A 14,117-nucleotide genomic window follows, 5' to 3' on the forward strand; every position below is an offset into this window, starting at 1 on the left:
TGATATAAGAGGCTGATAGTTTTGTGACTATTTATTATTCATATGTAAAATGATGTGCCTGCACACTTCCTTTTTCAGGCAAAGCCCTGTGGAATCCAGGACTGTTGCATTATTTAAGGCACATCAGAGGTATCCTCAGGGTCAACCAGGTTTAAAAAAAAAACATTCATTTACACCTACTTGTAAGCAAGAGAAGAAGGTGCAATATTTTGTGGCACAGCCCATGAAGGAATTGTTCATTCATCATCCAACAGCGACTCTCGGATATAGAAAGGAATTTTGGAAAGACTACAGAAGGCTCAAAAGAACCTTTGCATCTCACATTTCACAATTAAAGAAAAAAATATCACCTGTGTCAATTTTCCTACCCTCCCCCAAGATTTCAAAGCACTTTGGCACTCAATTATAGTCAGACACAAACAGGCTAAGAACCTAAAAGAAGCCAAACTCTATTATTTGTATCGTGCATAGCCTCCTGGTGTACCAGAGCTCTTTAGAGCAAATTAAATGCCTTTGAAGTGCAGTCACAGTTGTCATGTAGGGAACGCAGCAGCCAATCGGAGCAGTTACAGGACATTCTATATGAATAACAGGTAAGCTCTTTCTTTTTTTATCGAGAGGGGATGGCAGGGAAGGTAGTGCAATGTTCCTCCTGCAGAATGTTTGAGGTGATTTCATCTGTGGGCACTGCACCCATCTCCAGCTCTTCAGAAACCGCGTTAGGGAACTGGAGCTGGAGCTGGATGAACTTCGGATCATTCGGGAGGCAGAGTTGGTCATAGATAGAAGCTTTAGGGATGTAGTTACTCCAAAGAATAAAGATAGATGGGTGACGGTGAGAGGGGCTGGGAGGAAGCAGTCAGTACAGGGATCCCCTGTGGTCGCTCCCCTTAGTAACAAGTATACCGCTTTGGATACTGTTGGGGGGGGGGGGGGCCTTACCAGGGGTAAGCCATGGGGTACAGGTCTCTGGCACAGAGTCTGTCCCTGTTGCTCAGAAGGGAAGGGGGGAGAGGATTAGAGCACTAGTCATTGGAGACTCCATAGTTAGGGGGATAGATAGGAGATTCTGTGGGAATGAGAGAGACTCGTGGTTGGTGTGTTGCCTCCCAGGTGCCACGGTCCGTGATGTCTCGGATCAAGTTTTTGGGATCCTTAAGGGGGAGGGGGAGCAGCCCCAAGTCGTGGTCCACATAGGTACCAACGACATAGGTAGGGATAGGGATGTAAGGCAGGAATTCAGGGAGATAGGGTGGAAACTTAGATCTAGGACAAACAGAGTTATTTTCTCTGGGTTGTTACCCGTGCCACGTGCTAGCGAGACTTTGCTAATGCTCTTCGGGAGGGTTTAAACTAGTTCAGCAGGGGCTTGGGAACCTGAATTGTACCTCCAGTATACAGGAGGTTGAGAGTAGTGAGGTCATGAGTAAGGTTTCAAAGTTGCAGGGGTGTACCGGCAGGCAGGAAGGTGGTTTAAAGTGTGTCTTCTTCAATGCCAGGAGCATCCGGAATAAGGTGGGTGAACTTGCGGCATGGGTTGGTACCTGGGACTTCGATGTTGTGGCCATTTCGGAGACATGGATAGAGCAGGGACAGGAATGGTTGTTGCAGGTGCCGGGGTTTAGATATTTCAGTAAGCTCAGGGAAGGTGGTAAAAGAGGGGGAGGGGTGGCATTGTTAGTCAAGGAGAGTATTACGGTGGCAGAAAGGACGTTTGATGAGGACTCATCTACTGAGGTAGTATGGGCTGTGGTTAGAAACAAGAAAGGAGAGGTCACCCTGTTAGGGGTTTTCTATAGGCCTCTGAAAAGTTCCAGATATGTCGAGGAAAGGATTGCAAAGATGATTCTGGATAGGAGCGAAAGCAACAGGGTAGTTGTTTTGGGGGACTTTAACTTTCCAAATATTGACTGGAAACGCTATAGTTCGAGTACTTTAGATGGGTCCGTTTTTGTCCAATGTGTGCAGGAGGGTTTCCTGACACAGTATGTAGATAGGCCAACGAGAGGCGAGGCCATATTGGATTTGGTACTGGATAATGAACCAGGCCAGGTGTTAGATATGGAGGTAGGTGAGCACTTTGGTGATAGTGACCACAATTTGATTACGTTTACTTTAGTGATGGAAAGGGATAGGTATATACCTCAGGGCAAGAGTTATATCTGGGGGAAAGGTAATTATGATGCGATGAGGCAAGACTTTGGATGCATCGGATGGAGAGGAAAACTGCAGGGGATGGGCACAATGGAAATGTGGAGCTTGTTCAAGGAATAGCTACTGCGTGTCCTTGATAAGTATGTGCCTGTCAGGCAGGGAGGAAGTGGTCAAGTGAGGGAACCGTGGTTTACCAAAGCAGTCAAAAAACTTGTCAAGAGGAAGAAGGAGGCTTATGTAAAGAGACATGAAGGTTCAGTTAGGGCGCTCGAGAGTTAAAAGTTAACTAGGAAGGACCTAAAGAGAGAGCTAAGAAGAGCCAGGAGGGGACATGAGAAGTCTTAGGCAGGTAGGATCAAGGATAACCCTAAAGCTTTCTATAGATATGTCAGGAATAAAAGAATGACTAGGGTAAGAGTAGGGCCAGTCAAGGACAGTAGTGGGAAGTTGTGCTTGGAGTCCGAGGAGATAGGAGAGGTGCTAAATGAATATTTTTTGTCAGTATTCACACAGGAAAAGGACAATGTTGTCGAGGAGAATACTGAGAGTCAGGCTACTAGACTAGAAGGGCTTGAGGTTCATAAGGAGGAGGTGTTAGCAATTCTGGAAAGAGTGAAAATAGATAAGTCCCCTGGGCCAGATGGGATTTATCCTAGGATTCTCTGGAAAGCTAGGGAGGAGATTGCTGAGCCTTTGGCTTTGATCTTTAAGTCATCTTTGTCTACAGGAATAGTGCCAGAAGACTGGAGGATAGCAAATGTTGTCCCCTTGTTCAAGAAGGGGAGTAGAGACAACCCGGTAACTATAGACCAGTGAGCCTTACTTCCGTTGTGGGCAAAGTCTTGGAAAGGTTTATAAGAGATAGGATGTATAATCACCTGGAAAGGAATAATTTGATTAGAGATAGTCAACACGGTTTTGTGAAGGGTAGGTCGTGAATCACAAACCTTATTGAGTTCTTTGAGAAGGTGACCAAACAGGTGGATGAGGGTAAAGCAGTTGATGTGGTGTATATGGATTTCAGTAAAGCATTTGATAAGGTTCCCCACGGTAGGCTACTGCAGAAAATACGGAGGCATGGGATTCAGGGTGATTTGCAGTTTGGATCAGGAATTGGCTAGCTGGAAGAAGACAAAGGGTGGTGGTTGATGGGAAATGTTCAGACTGGAGTCCAGTTACTAGTGGTGTACCACAAGGATCTGTTTTGGGGCCACTGCTGTTTGTCATTTTTATAAATGACCTGGAGGAGGGCGTAGAAGGATGGGTGAGTAAATGTGCAGATGACACTAAAGTCGGTGAAATTGTGGACAGTGCGGAAGGATGTTACAAGTTACAGAGGGACATAGATAAGCTGCAGCGCTGGGCTGAGAGGTGGCAAATGGAGTTTAATGCAGAAAAGTGTGAGGTGATTCATTTTGGAAGGAATACAAGGAAGACAGAGTACTGGGCTCATGGTAAGATTCTTGGCAGTGTGGATGAGCAGAGAGATCTCGGTGTCCATGTACATAGATCCCTGAAAGTTGGCACCCAGGTTGAGAAGGTTGTTAAGAAGACGTACGGTGTGTTAGCTTTTATTGGTAGAGGGATTGAGTTTCGGAGCCATGAGGTCATGTTGCAGCTGTACAAAACTCTGGTGCGGCCGCATTTGGAGTAATGCGTGCAATTCTGGTTGCCGCATTATAGGAAGGATGTGGAAGCATTGGAAAGGGTGCAGAGGAGATTTACCAGAATGTTGCATGGTATGGAGGGAAGATCTTATGAGGAAAGGCTGAGGGACTTGAGGCTGTTTTCGTTAGAAAGAAGAAGGTTAAGAGGTGACTTAATTGAGGCATACAAGATGATCAGAGGATTAGATAGGGTGGACAGTGAGAGCCTTTTTCCTCGGATGGTGATGTCTAGCACGAGGGGACATAGCTTTAAATTGAGGGGAGATAGATATAGGACAGATGTCAGAGGTAGGTTCTTTATTCAGAGAGTAGTAAGGGCGTGGAATGCCTTGCCTGCAACAGTAGTGAACTCGCCAACATTAAGGGCATTCAAATGGTCATTGGATAGACATATGGACGATAAAGGAATAGTGTAGATGGGCTTGAGAGTGGTTTCACAGGTCGGCGCAACATCGAGGGCTGCACTGCGCTGTAATGTTCTGTGTTCTATGTTCTATTCTGGAGGGGGAGGGTGATCAGCCAGTGGTCGTGGTGCACATCGGTACAAGCGACATAGATAAAGAAAGGGATGTGGCCCTAAAATCAGAATATCGGGAATTAGGAAGAATGTTGAGAAGTCGGACCTCAAAAGTAGTGATCTCAGGATTACTACCAGTGCCACATGCTGGTCAGAGTAGAAATAGCAGAATATATCGGATGAATATGTGGCTGAAGGGATAGTGTGAGGGTGAGGGTTTCAGATTCCTGGGGCACTGGGACCGATTTTGGCAGGGGTTGGACCTGTACAAACTGGACTGGTTACACTTGGGCAGGGCAGGGGCTGATGTCCTTAGGAGGGGTACTTGCTAGAGCGGTTGGGGAGGGTTTAAACTAATATAAACAAAAAACAAAGAACAAAGAACAGCATAGCACAGGAACAGGCCCTTCAGCCCTCCACGCCTGCGCCAATCATGATGCCCTTCTAACCTAAAGCCTTCTGCACTTCTGGGGTTCCTATCCCTCTATTCCCATCCTATTCATGTATTCATCAAGATGCCTCTTAAACCTCACTAGCATATCTGCTTCCACCACCTCCCCTGGCAACGCGTTCCAGGCACTCACCACCCTCTGCGTAAAAAACCTGCCTCGCACATCTCCGCTAAACTTTGCCCCATGGACCTTAAACCTATGTCCCCTGGTAATTGACTTTTCCACCCTGGGAAAAAGCATCTGACTATCCACTCTGTCCATGCCACTCTTAATTTTATGGAGGATGTCCCTCAACCTCCATTGTTCCAGTGAAAACAATCCGAGTTCATCCAACCTTTCCTCATAGCTAATACCCTCCAGACCAGGCAACATGCTGTACCCTCTTCAGAGCCTCCACATCCTTCTGGTAGTGTGGCAACCAGAACTGTACGCAATATTCCAAATGTGGCCTAACTAAAAAGCAAGATGGCGCCGGAGCGTGGCGACTGTCTGCAACCTCTCATCCACAGATCTTCTTCCTCCATCTCTTATAACTGTACTAACCTTTTAAAACTTAATTCTAACACTAATACTGTCTCTAACCTTTCTCTTTTATGTTCCCTTACAGCTCTGAAGCACATCTGTATACTTCACCCGATGCCTGTGTCTATGTATTTACATTGTGTATTTATGAATGCCCTATGATATTTTTTCATGTATGGAATGATCTGTTGAGCTGCTCGCAAATAAATACGTTTTACTGTACCTCGGTACACGTGACAATAAACAAATCTAATCCAATCCAATTAAAGTTCTGTACAGCTGCAGCAAGACTTGGCAATTTTTATACTCACTGTCCTGGCCGATGAAGGCAAGCATGCCGTATGCCTTCTTGACCACCTTCTCCATCTGCTTTGCCACTTTCAGTGATCTGTGGACCTGTATGCCCAGGTCTCTCTGCCTGTCAATACTCCCAAGGGTTCTGCCATTTACTGTATAATTCCCACATTCCAAAATGCATGACCTCATGTCCCCCTCACAGGGGGATGGGAACCTATGTTAGGGTTCAGAGCAGGGGGAATCGAGAAAAGGGAAAAACACAACAAGGAGAATAAGAAAAGTGATGGGCAGAGAAACCAAGGGCCTGTATCAGATAATGACACTGGAAAAACTAGTAGGGACAGGTCAAGGAACGTTAAAAGAACTAGCCTTAAGGTTTTGTACTTGAATGCACGGAGCATTCAAAATAAAATGGATGAATTAGTTGCGCAGATAGATGTAAGCGGATGTCATATGGTTAGGATTATGGAAACATGGCTCCAAGGTGACCAAGGTGGGAACTAAACATTGAGGCTATTCAGTTTTTGGGAAGGACATACAGAAAGAAAAAGGTGGTGGAGTTGCATTGTTGATGAAAGAAAGTATTGGTACAATATTGAGGAAAGATATTAGCACAGATGATGTGGAATCTGTGTGGGTGGAGCTAAGAAACACCAAGGGACAAATAACATCCGTTGGGTGGTATACAGACCCCCAAACTGCAGTGGTAATGTTGAGAATAACATTAGACAGGAAATCAGAGAAGCATGTGATAAAGGAACATCTGTGATTATGGGTAATGTTAATCTGCATATAGATTGGGTGAGTCAAGTTAGTCACAGTACAAGAGGAGGAAGTTCTGGAGTGTTTATGGGATGGTTTTCTGGGCCAATACATTGAGGAACCAACTAGAGAGCAGGCCATCCTGGACTGGGTGTTGTGCAATGAGAAAGGATTAGTTGGCAATCTAGTTGTGAGAGAACCCTTAGGGATGAGTGACCATAATATGGTAGAATTCTTTATCAAGGTGAACAGTGAGGTAGTTGATTCTGAGACTAGGTTCCTGAATCTCAATAAAGGCAACTATGATGATTTGAGGCATGAGCTAGCAATGACAGACTGGGAATCATTACTGAAAGGAAGGACAGTGGACAGGCAATGGCAGCATTCAAGGAACGAATAGGTGAACTCCAAAAGTTGTTTATTCCTATTTGGCGCAAGAGTAGAAAGGGAACCATGGCCAAACCATGGATTACAGGGGAAATTAGAGATAGGATTACAGTCAAAGAAGAGGCATAAAAATTAGCAAGAAAAAGCAATAGACCCGAGGATTGGGAACAGTTTGAAATTCAGCAAACATGGACCAAGGGATTGATTAAGAGGGAAAAATTCAATTTGAAAGTAAATTAGCGGGGAACATAAAAACTGACTGTAAAAGTTTCTATAGGTATGACCAAGGGGATACAGGACAAGGCAGTTTCTAGAGTGTGGGTGGGAGGGTTTCTGACATTTACAAGGAACTCATGGGGTCAGAGGAGACGCAGACCAGGAGTTGAAGCGCAAGTGGGAAGAGGAGTTAGGAGGAGAGATAGAGGATGGTCTCTGGGCTGACATGTTGAGTAGAGTCAACGCATCCACGTGTGCCAGGCTCAGCCTGATACAATTCAAGGTCGTTCACCGGGCTCACATGACAGTGGCCCGGATGAGCAGGTTCTTTGGGGTAGAAGATAGGTGCGCAAAGTGTGCGGGAGGACCAGCGAACCACGTCCACATGTTCTGGGCATGCCCGAAGCTTAGGGGATTTTGGCAGAGATTTGGAGATGTCATGTCCAAGGTGTTAAAAGCAAGGGTGGCACCGAGTCCAGAGGTGGCGATTTTCGGGGTGTCGGAAGACCCGGGAATCCAGGAGGAGAAAGAGGCAGACATTCTAGCCTTTGCTTCCCTAGTAGCCCGGAGACGGATACTATTAGCTTGGAGGGACTCAAAGCCCCCGAAGTCGGAGACCTGGCTAACTGACATGGCTAGCTTTCTCTGTCTGGAGAAAATCAAGTTCGCCTTGAGAGGGTCTTAGGTTTCGCCCGGAGGTGGCAACCGTTCGTCGACTTCTTCGTGGAAAATTAACCGTCAGCAGAAGGGGTGGGGGGGGGGGGGGGGGGTGGGGGGGTGGGGGGCTGCTGAGGGTTAGCTTAGTTTAGAGTCGGGGGTTAGTAAAGGTGGGACCTGTAAGGGAGGAAGATGGCTTGTGCATTATGTTTATAACTTCACATACATTGTTTATTTTGTTGTTGTTGTAAAACCATAAATACCTCAATAAAATGTTTATTAAAAAAAAAGTTTCTATAGGTATGGAAAGAGGAAAAGATTGATAAAAACTAATGTAGGCCCCTTACAGTCAGAAACGGGGCAATTCATAACGGGGAACAAAGAAATGGCTGAGGAACTAAATTCCTACTTTGCTCCTGTCTTCCCAAATAAAATCCTGCAAGCTCTGAGAAGCTGCAGGAAATTAGTAGAGAAATGGTTTTGGGGAAATTAATGGGATTGAAGGCGGATAACCCTCATCCCAGAGTACTTAAGGAAGTGGCCTTAGAAATAGTAGATACATTGGAGGTCATTTTCCAAAATTCTTTGGACTCTGGAATGGTTCCTACAGATTGCAGGATGGCTAATATACCCTGCTATTCAAAAAGGGAGGTAGAGAGAAAAAGGGGAACTATGAACCAGTGAGCCTAATGTTGGTAGGGAAGTTGCTAGTGCCCATTATCAAGGATTTCAAAGCACAGCATTTGGAAAACAGTGGTATAATCAGATAAAGTCAGCATGGATTTACAAAAGGGAAATCATGCTTGACAAATCTACTGGAATTCTTTGAAGGTGTAATAGGAGAATTAACCAGGGAGACCCAGTGGATGTGGTTTAGTTAGGCTTTCAGAAGGCTTTTGACAAGGTTTCACATAGCAGATTAGCTTGGATAGAAGACTGGCTGATGGACAGAAGATAGAGAGTCGGGATAAATGGTTCTTTCTCTGGATGGCAAGATGTAACTAGTGGGGTGCCACAGGGTTCGGTCCTTGGGCCCCAGCTATTTACAATCTATATAAATGACTTGGATACAGGGATAGAAGGTTCTATAGCCAAATTTGCAGATGACCAAAAATAGGTGGGACAGTAAGTTGCAATGAGGCAATAAGAACATTACAAATGGATATAGATAGGTTAGGAGAGTGGCCAAAAATCTGTCAGATGGAGTTTATCGTGGATAAGTGTGAGGTCATGCATTTTGGTCGGAATAATGGAAAGGCAACTTATTATCTAAATGGGGAGAGACTTTGGGGAGCTCCGATGCACAGGGATCTGGGGGTCCTCGTTCATAAGTCACAGAAAACGAGCATGCAGGTGCAGCAGATAATAAAGAAAGCAAATGGAATGTTGGCATTTATAGCTGAAGGAAGAGAGTATAAAGTTAAGGAAGTGTTGCTGCAACTATACAAGGCATTGCTGAGACCGCACCTGGAGTACTGTGGACAGTTTTGGTCCCCTTATTTGAGGAAAGATGTAGTGGCATTGGAGGCAGTTCAGAGGAGGTTCACTCGGTTGATTCCAGAGATGAGGGGTTTTCCGTATGAGGAGAGATTGAACAGTTTAAGCCGATACTCTCTAGAGTTTAGAAGAACGAGGTGAGATCAAATTGAGATATACAAGATGATAAAAGGTGAATGAATGAATAAAGACTCTTCCTATTGTGGGGCATTAAGATTACTATGTAAAGTTAAAGTGCATGGGAGTGCAGGTAGTGTCTTGAGATGGACAGAAAGCTGGTTAGCAGACAGGAAGCAAAAAGTTGGAATAAATGTTTTTTTCTGATTGGCAGGCAGTGACGAGTGGGGTACCGCAGGGATCTGCGCTAGGACTCCAACTATTCACATTATATATTAATGATTTGGACGAGGGAACTAAATGTATTATCCCTAAATTTGCACATGTTACAAAGTTGGGTGGGAGGGTGAGCTGTGAGGAGGATGCAGAGATGCGTTAGTGGGTGAGTGTGTACATACATGGCAGATGCAGTATAATGTGGATAAGTGTGAGGTTATCCACTTCGTTAGCAAAAATAGGTCGGCAGATTACTTGAATGGGTGTAAATGGTGGTGGATACTCAGCGAGACCTTGGTGTCCTTGTGCATCAATCGCTGAAAGTAAGCGCGCAGATACGTTGGCCTTCATAGTAAGAGGTTTTGAGTATAGAAATAGAGATGTTTCACTACAATTGTGTAAACATTGGTGAGGCCACACCTGGAGTATTGTGTGCCGTTTTGGTGTCCTTATCTGAGGAAGGATATTCTTGCTGTGGAGGGAGTGGAGCGAAGGTTTACCAGGCTGATTCCTGGGTTGGCGGGACTGTCATATGAACAAAGAAAGAACAAAGAAAATTACAGCACAGGAACAGGCCCTTCAGCCCTCCCAGCCTGCGCCGATCCAGATCCTTTATCTAAATCGGTCTTCTATTTTCCAAGGATCTACTTCCCTCTGTTCCCCGACCGTTCATATATCTGTCTAGATGCATCTTAAATGATGCTATCGTGCCCGCCTCTACCACCTCCGCTGGCAAAGCATTCCAGGCACCCACCACCCTCTGCGTAAAAAACTTTCCACGCACATCTCCCTTAAACTTTCCCCCTCTCACCCTGAAATTGTGACCCCTTGTAATTGACATCCCCACTCTTGGAAAAAGCTTGTTGCTATCCACCCTGTCCATACCTCTCCTAATTTTGTAGACCTCAATCAGGTCCCCCCATAACCTCAGTCTTTCCAACGAAAACAATCCTAATCTACTCAACCTTTCTTCATAGCTAGCACCCTCCATACCAAGCAATATCCTGGTGAACCGCCTCTGCACCCTCTCTAAAGCATCCACATCCTTCTGATAATGTGGCGACCAGAACTGCACGCAGTATTCCAAATGTGGCCTAACCAAAGTCTTATACAACTGTAACATGACCTGCCAACTCTTGCACTCAATACCCCGTCCGATGAAGGCAAGCATGCTGTATGCCTTCTTGACCACTCTATCGACCTGCGTTGCCACCTTCATGGTACAATGGACCTGAACTCCCAGATCTTTCTGTACATCAATTTTCCCCAGGACTCTTCCATTGACCGTATAGTCCGCTCTTGAATTAGATCTTTCAAAATGCATCACCTCGCATTTGCCTGGATTGAACTCCATCTGCCATTTCTCTACCCAACTCTCCAATCTATCTATATTTTGCTGTTTTCTCTGACAGTCCTCCTCGCTATCTGCAACTCCACCAATCTTAGTATCATCTGCAAACTTGCTAATCAAACCTTCGTCCAGATCATTTATGTATATCACAAACAACAGTGGTCCCAGCACGGATCCATGGAGAAAGGAACACTAGTCACCTTTCTCCATTTTGAGACACTCCACTACTCTCTGTCTCCTGTTGCCCAGCCAGTTCTTTATCCATCTAGCTAGTACACCCTGAAACCCAAACGGCTTCACTTTTTCCATCAACCTGCCATGGGAAATGTTATCAAACGCCTTACTGAAGTCCATGTATATGACATCGACAGCCCTTCCCTCATCAATTAACTTTGTCACTTCCTCAAAGAATTCTATTAGGTTTGTAAGACATGACCTTCCCTGCACAAAACCATGCTGCCTATCACTGATAAGTCTATTTTCTTCCAAATGTGAATAGATCCTATCCCTCAGTATGTTCTCCAACAGTTTGCCTACCACTGACGTCAACCTCACAGGTCTATAATTTCATGGATTATCCCTGCTACCCTTCTTAAACAAAGGGACAACATTAGCAATTCTACAGTCCTCCGGGACCTCACCCGTGCTCAAGGATGCTGCAAAGATATCCGCTAAGGCCCCAGCTATTTTGTCCCTCACTTCCCTCAGTAACCTGGGATAGATCCCATCCGGACCTGGGGACTTGTCCACCTTAATGCCTTTTAGAATACCCAAAACATCCCCCTTCCTTATGCCGACTTGACCTAGAGTATTTAAACATCCACCCCTAGCCTCAACATCTGTCATGTCCTTCTCCTTGGTGAATACCGATGCAAAGTACTCATTAAGAATCTCACCCATTTCCTCTGACTCCACGCATAAATTCCCTCTTTTGTCTTTGAGTGGGCCAATCCTTTCTCTAGTTACCCTTTTGCTCCTTATATACGAATAAAAGGCTTTGGGATTTTACTTAACTCTGTTAGCCAAAGATATTTCACGACCCCTTTTAGCCCTCTTTATTGCACGTTTGAGATTTGTCCTACTTTCCCGATATTCCTCCAAAGCTTCATCAGTTTTATGTCGCCTAGATCTTATGTATGCTTCCTTTTTCATCTTAGCTAGTCTCACAATTCCACCCGTCATCCATGGTTCCCTAATCTTGCCATTTCTATCCCTCATTTTCACAGGGACATGTCTGTCCTGCACTCTAATCAACCTTTCCTTAAAAGATTCCCACATTTCAAATGTGGATTTACCCTTAAACAACTGCTCCCAATCCACATTCCCTAGCTCCTGCCGAATTTTGTTATACTTGGCCTTTCCCCAATTTAGCACTCTTCCTTTAGGACCACTCTCATCTTTGTCCATGAGTAGTCTAAAACTTACGGAAATATGATCGCTATTCCCAAAGTAATCACCAACTGAAACTTCAACCACCTGGCCGGCATCATTTCCCAATACCAGGTCCAGTATGGCCCCTTCCCGAGTTGGACTATTTACATACTGCTCTAAAAAACTCTCCTGGATGCTCCTTACAAATTCTGCTCCATCTACGCCTCCAGCACTACGAGTCCCATTCAATGTCGGGGAAGTTAAAATCTCCCATCACGACCACCCTATTGCGCCTACATTTTTCTATAATCTGTCTACATATTTGTACCTCTACTTCACGCCCGCTTTTGGGAGGCCTGTAGTAAAGTCCCAACAATGTTACTGCACCCTTCCTTTTTCTTAGCTCTACCCATATTGCCTCCGTGCTGGAATCCTCCATCGTGCCCTCCTTAATCACAGCTGTGATATCATCTCTGACCAGTAATGCAACTTCTCCACCCCTTTTACCTCCCTCTCTATCCCTCCTGAAGCCTCTATACCCTGGGCTATTTAGTTGCCAGTCTTGCCCTTCCCTGAACCAAGTCTCAGTAATACCAATAACATCATATTCCCAGGTACTAATCCAAGCCCTAAATTCATCTGCCTGACCTGCTACACTTCTCGCATTGAAACAAATGCACCTCAGACCACCTGTCCCTTTGCGTTCATCATCTCTTCCCTGTCTACTCTTCCCCTTAGTCACATTGAGTTTATTATCTAGTACCTTACTGGCTTTAGTTGCTGCCTCTTTACTGACCTCGAACTTCCTAATCTGGTTCCCATCCCCCTGAGGAGAGACTAAATCGGTTAGGATTATATTCATTGGAGTTTAGAAGAGTGAGAGCAGATCTCATAGATACTTACAGAATTCTACCAGGGTTAGACAGGGTAGATTCAGAAAAAATCTTCCCGATGGTGGGGACGTCTAGAACTAGGGGTCATAGTTTGAGGATAAGGGACTTTTAGGACTGAGGTGAGGAGAAATGTCTTCACCCAGAGTGGTGAATCTGTGGAATTCACTGCCACAAAAAGTAGTTGAGGCGCAAACATTGTGCAATTTCAATCAGGAATTAAATATAGCTCTTGGGGCAAAAAGGATATGGGGAGAAGGCGGGATTAGGGTATTGAACTTGATGATCAGCCACGATTAAAGAATGGCAGAGCAGGCTAGAAGGGCCAAATTACCTCCTCCTGCTTATATTTTCTACGTATTGAGCAGATGTGGCAGCATCTGTGGAGGTAGAAACAAGAGTTAAACTTTCTGGTGGATGAACTTTAGCCAGGTCCGTTGATAAAAGGTCATAGTGCTGAAAGATTAATTATGCTTCTTTCTCCACAGGGACTGTCACACCTGCTGAGTGTTTCCAGCATTCCGTTTCCTATTTCTAGTAACCAGATCATCCATGACCCTATTGAATGGCGGAGGAGGCTCGACGGGCCGAACGGCCTACTCCCAAGTCCCATGTTCCGACCTGCAGTGTTTTGCTTTTATAACCTGGTTAGTGGTCGTGCTCGAGGGATGAATATTGGTCAGAATACCAGAATCCCTTGTTCCACTTCCAAAGCAGCCCTTATATTTTTCCTTGACTTGAGCAGACAGACAGATCTCGGGAAAGAAAAATGTACTTCTGACAATATAACACAAACTCAGCACTGTCATAATTTGCTTAAAACCCGAGTGGACCTTCAATATGGCCATATGACTCAGGAGGCGAGAGTGCTCATCGCTGTACCAAATTGACAGATTAGTTAGTGGCTATTCCTGGAACAAGAATGATGCAACAAGTTCATGGACAATTCCAGATACAAAAAGGCACCTTCCACACCCAGCCTTAAAGAAACAAAACTGGACTTTCAGTCAGTAGCAGCTGGCAACTGCAAAGGTTTCCATTCAC

Source organism: Scyliorhinus torazame, chromosome 11 (genome assembly GCF_047496885.1).
Source record: "Scyliorhinus torazame isolate Kashiwa2021f chromosome 11, sScyTor2.1, whole genome shotgun sequence".
Classification (NCBI taxonomy): Eukaryota; Metazoa; Chordata; class Chondrichthyes; order Carcharhiniformes; family Scyliorhinidae; genus Scyliorhinus; species Scyliorhinus torazame.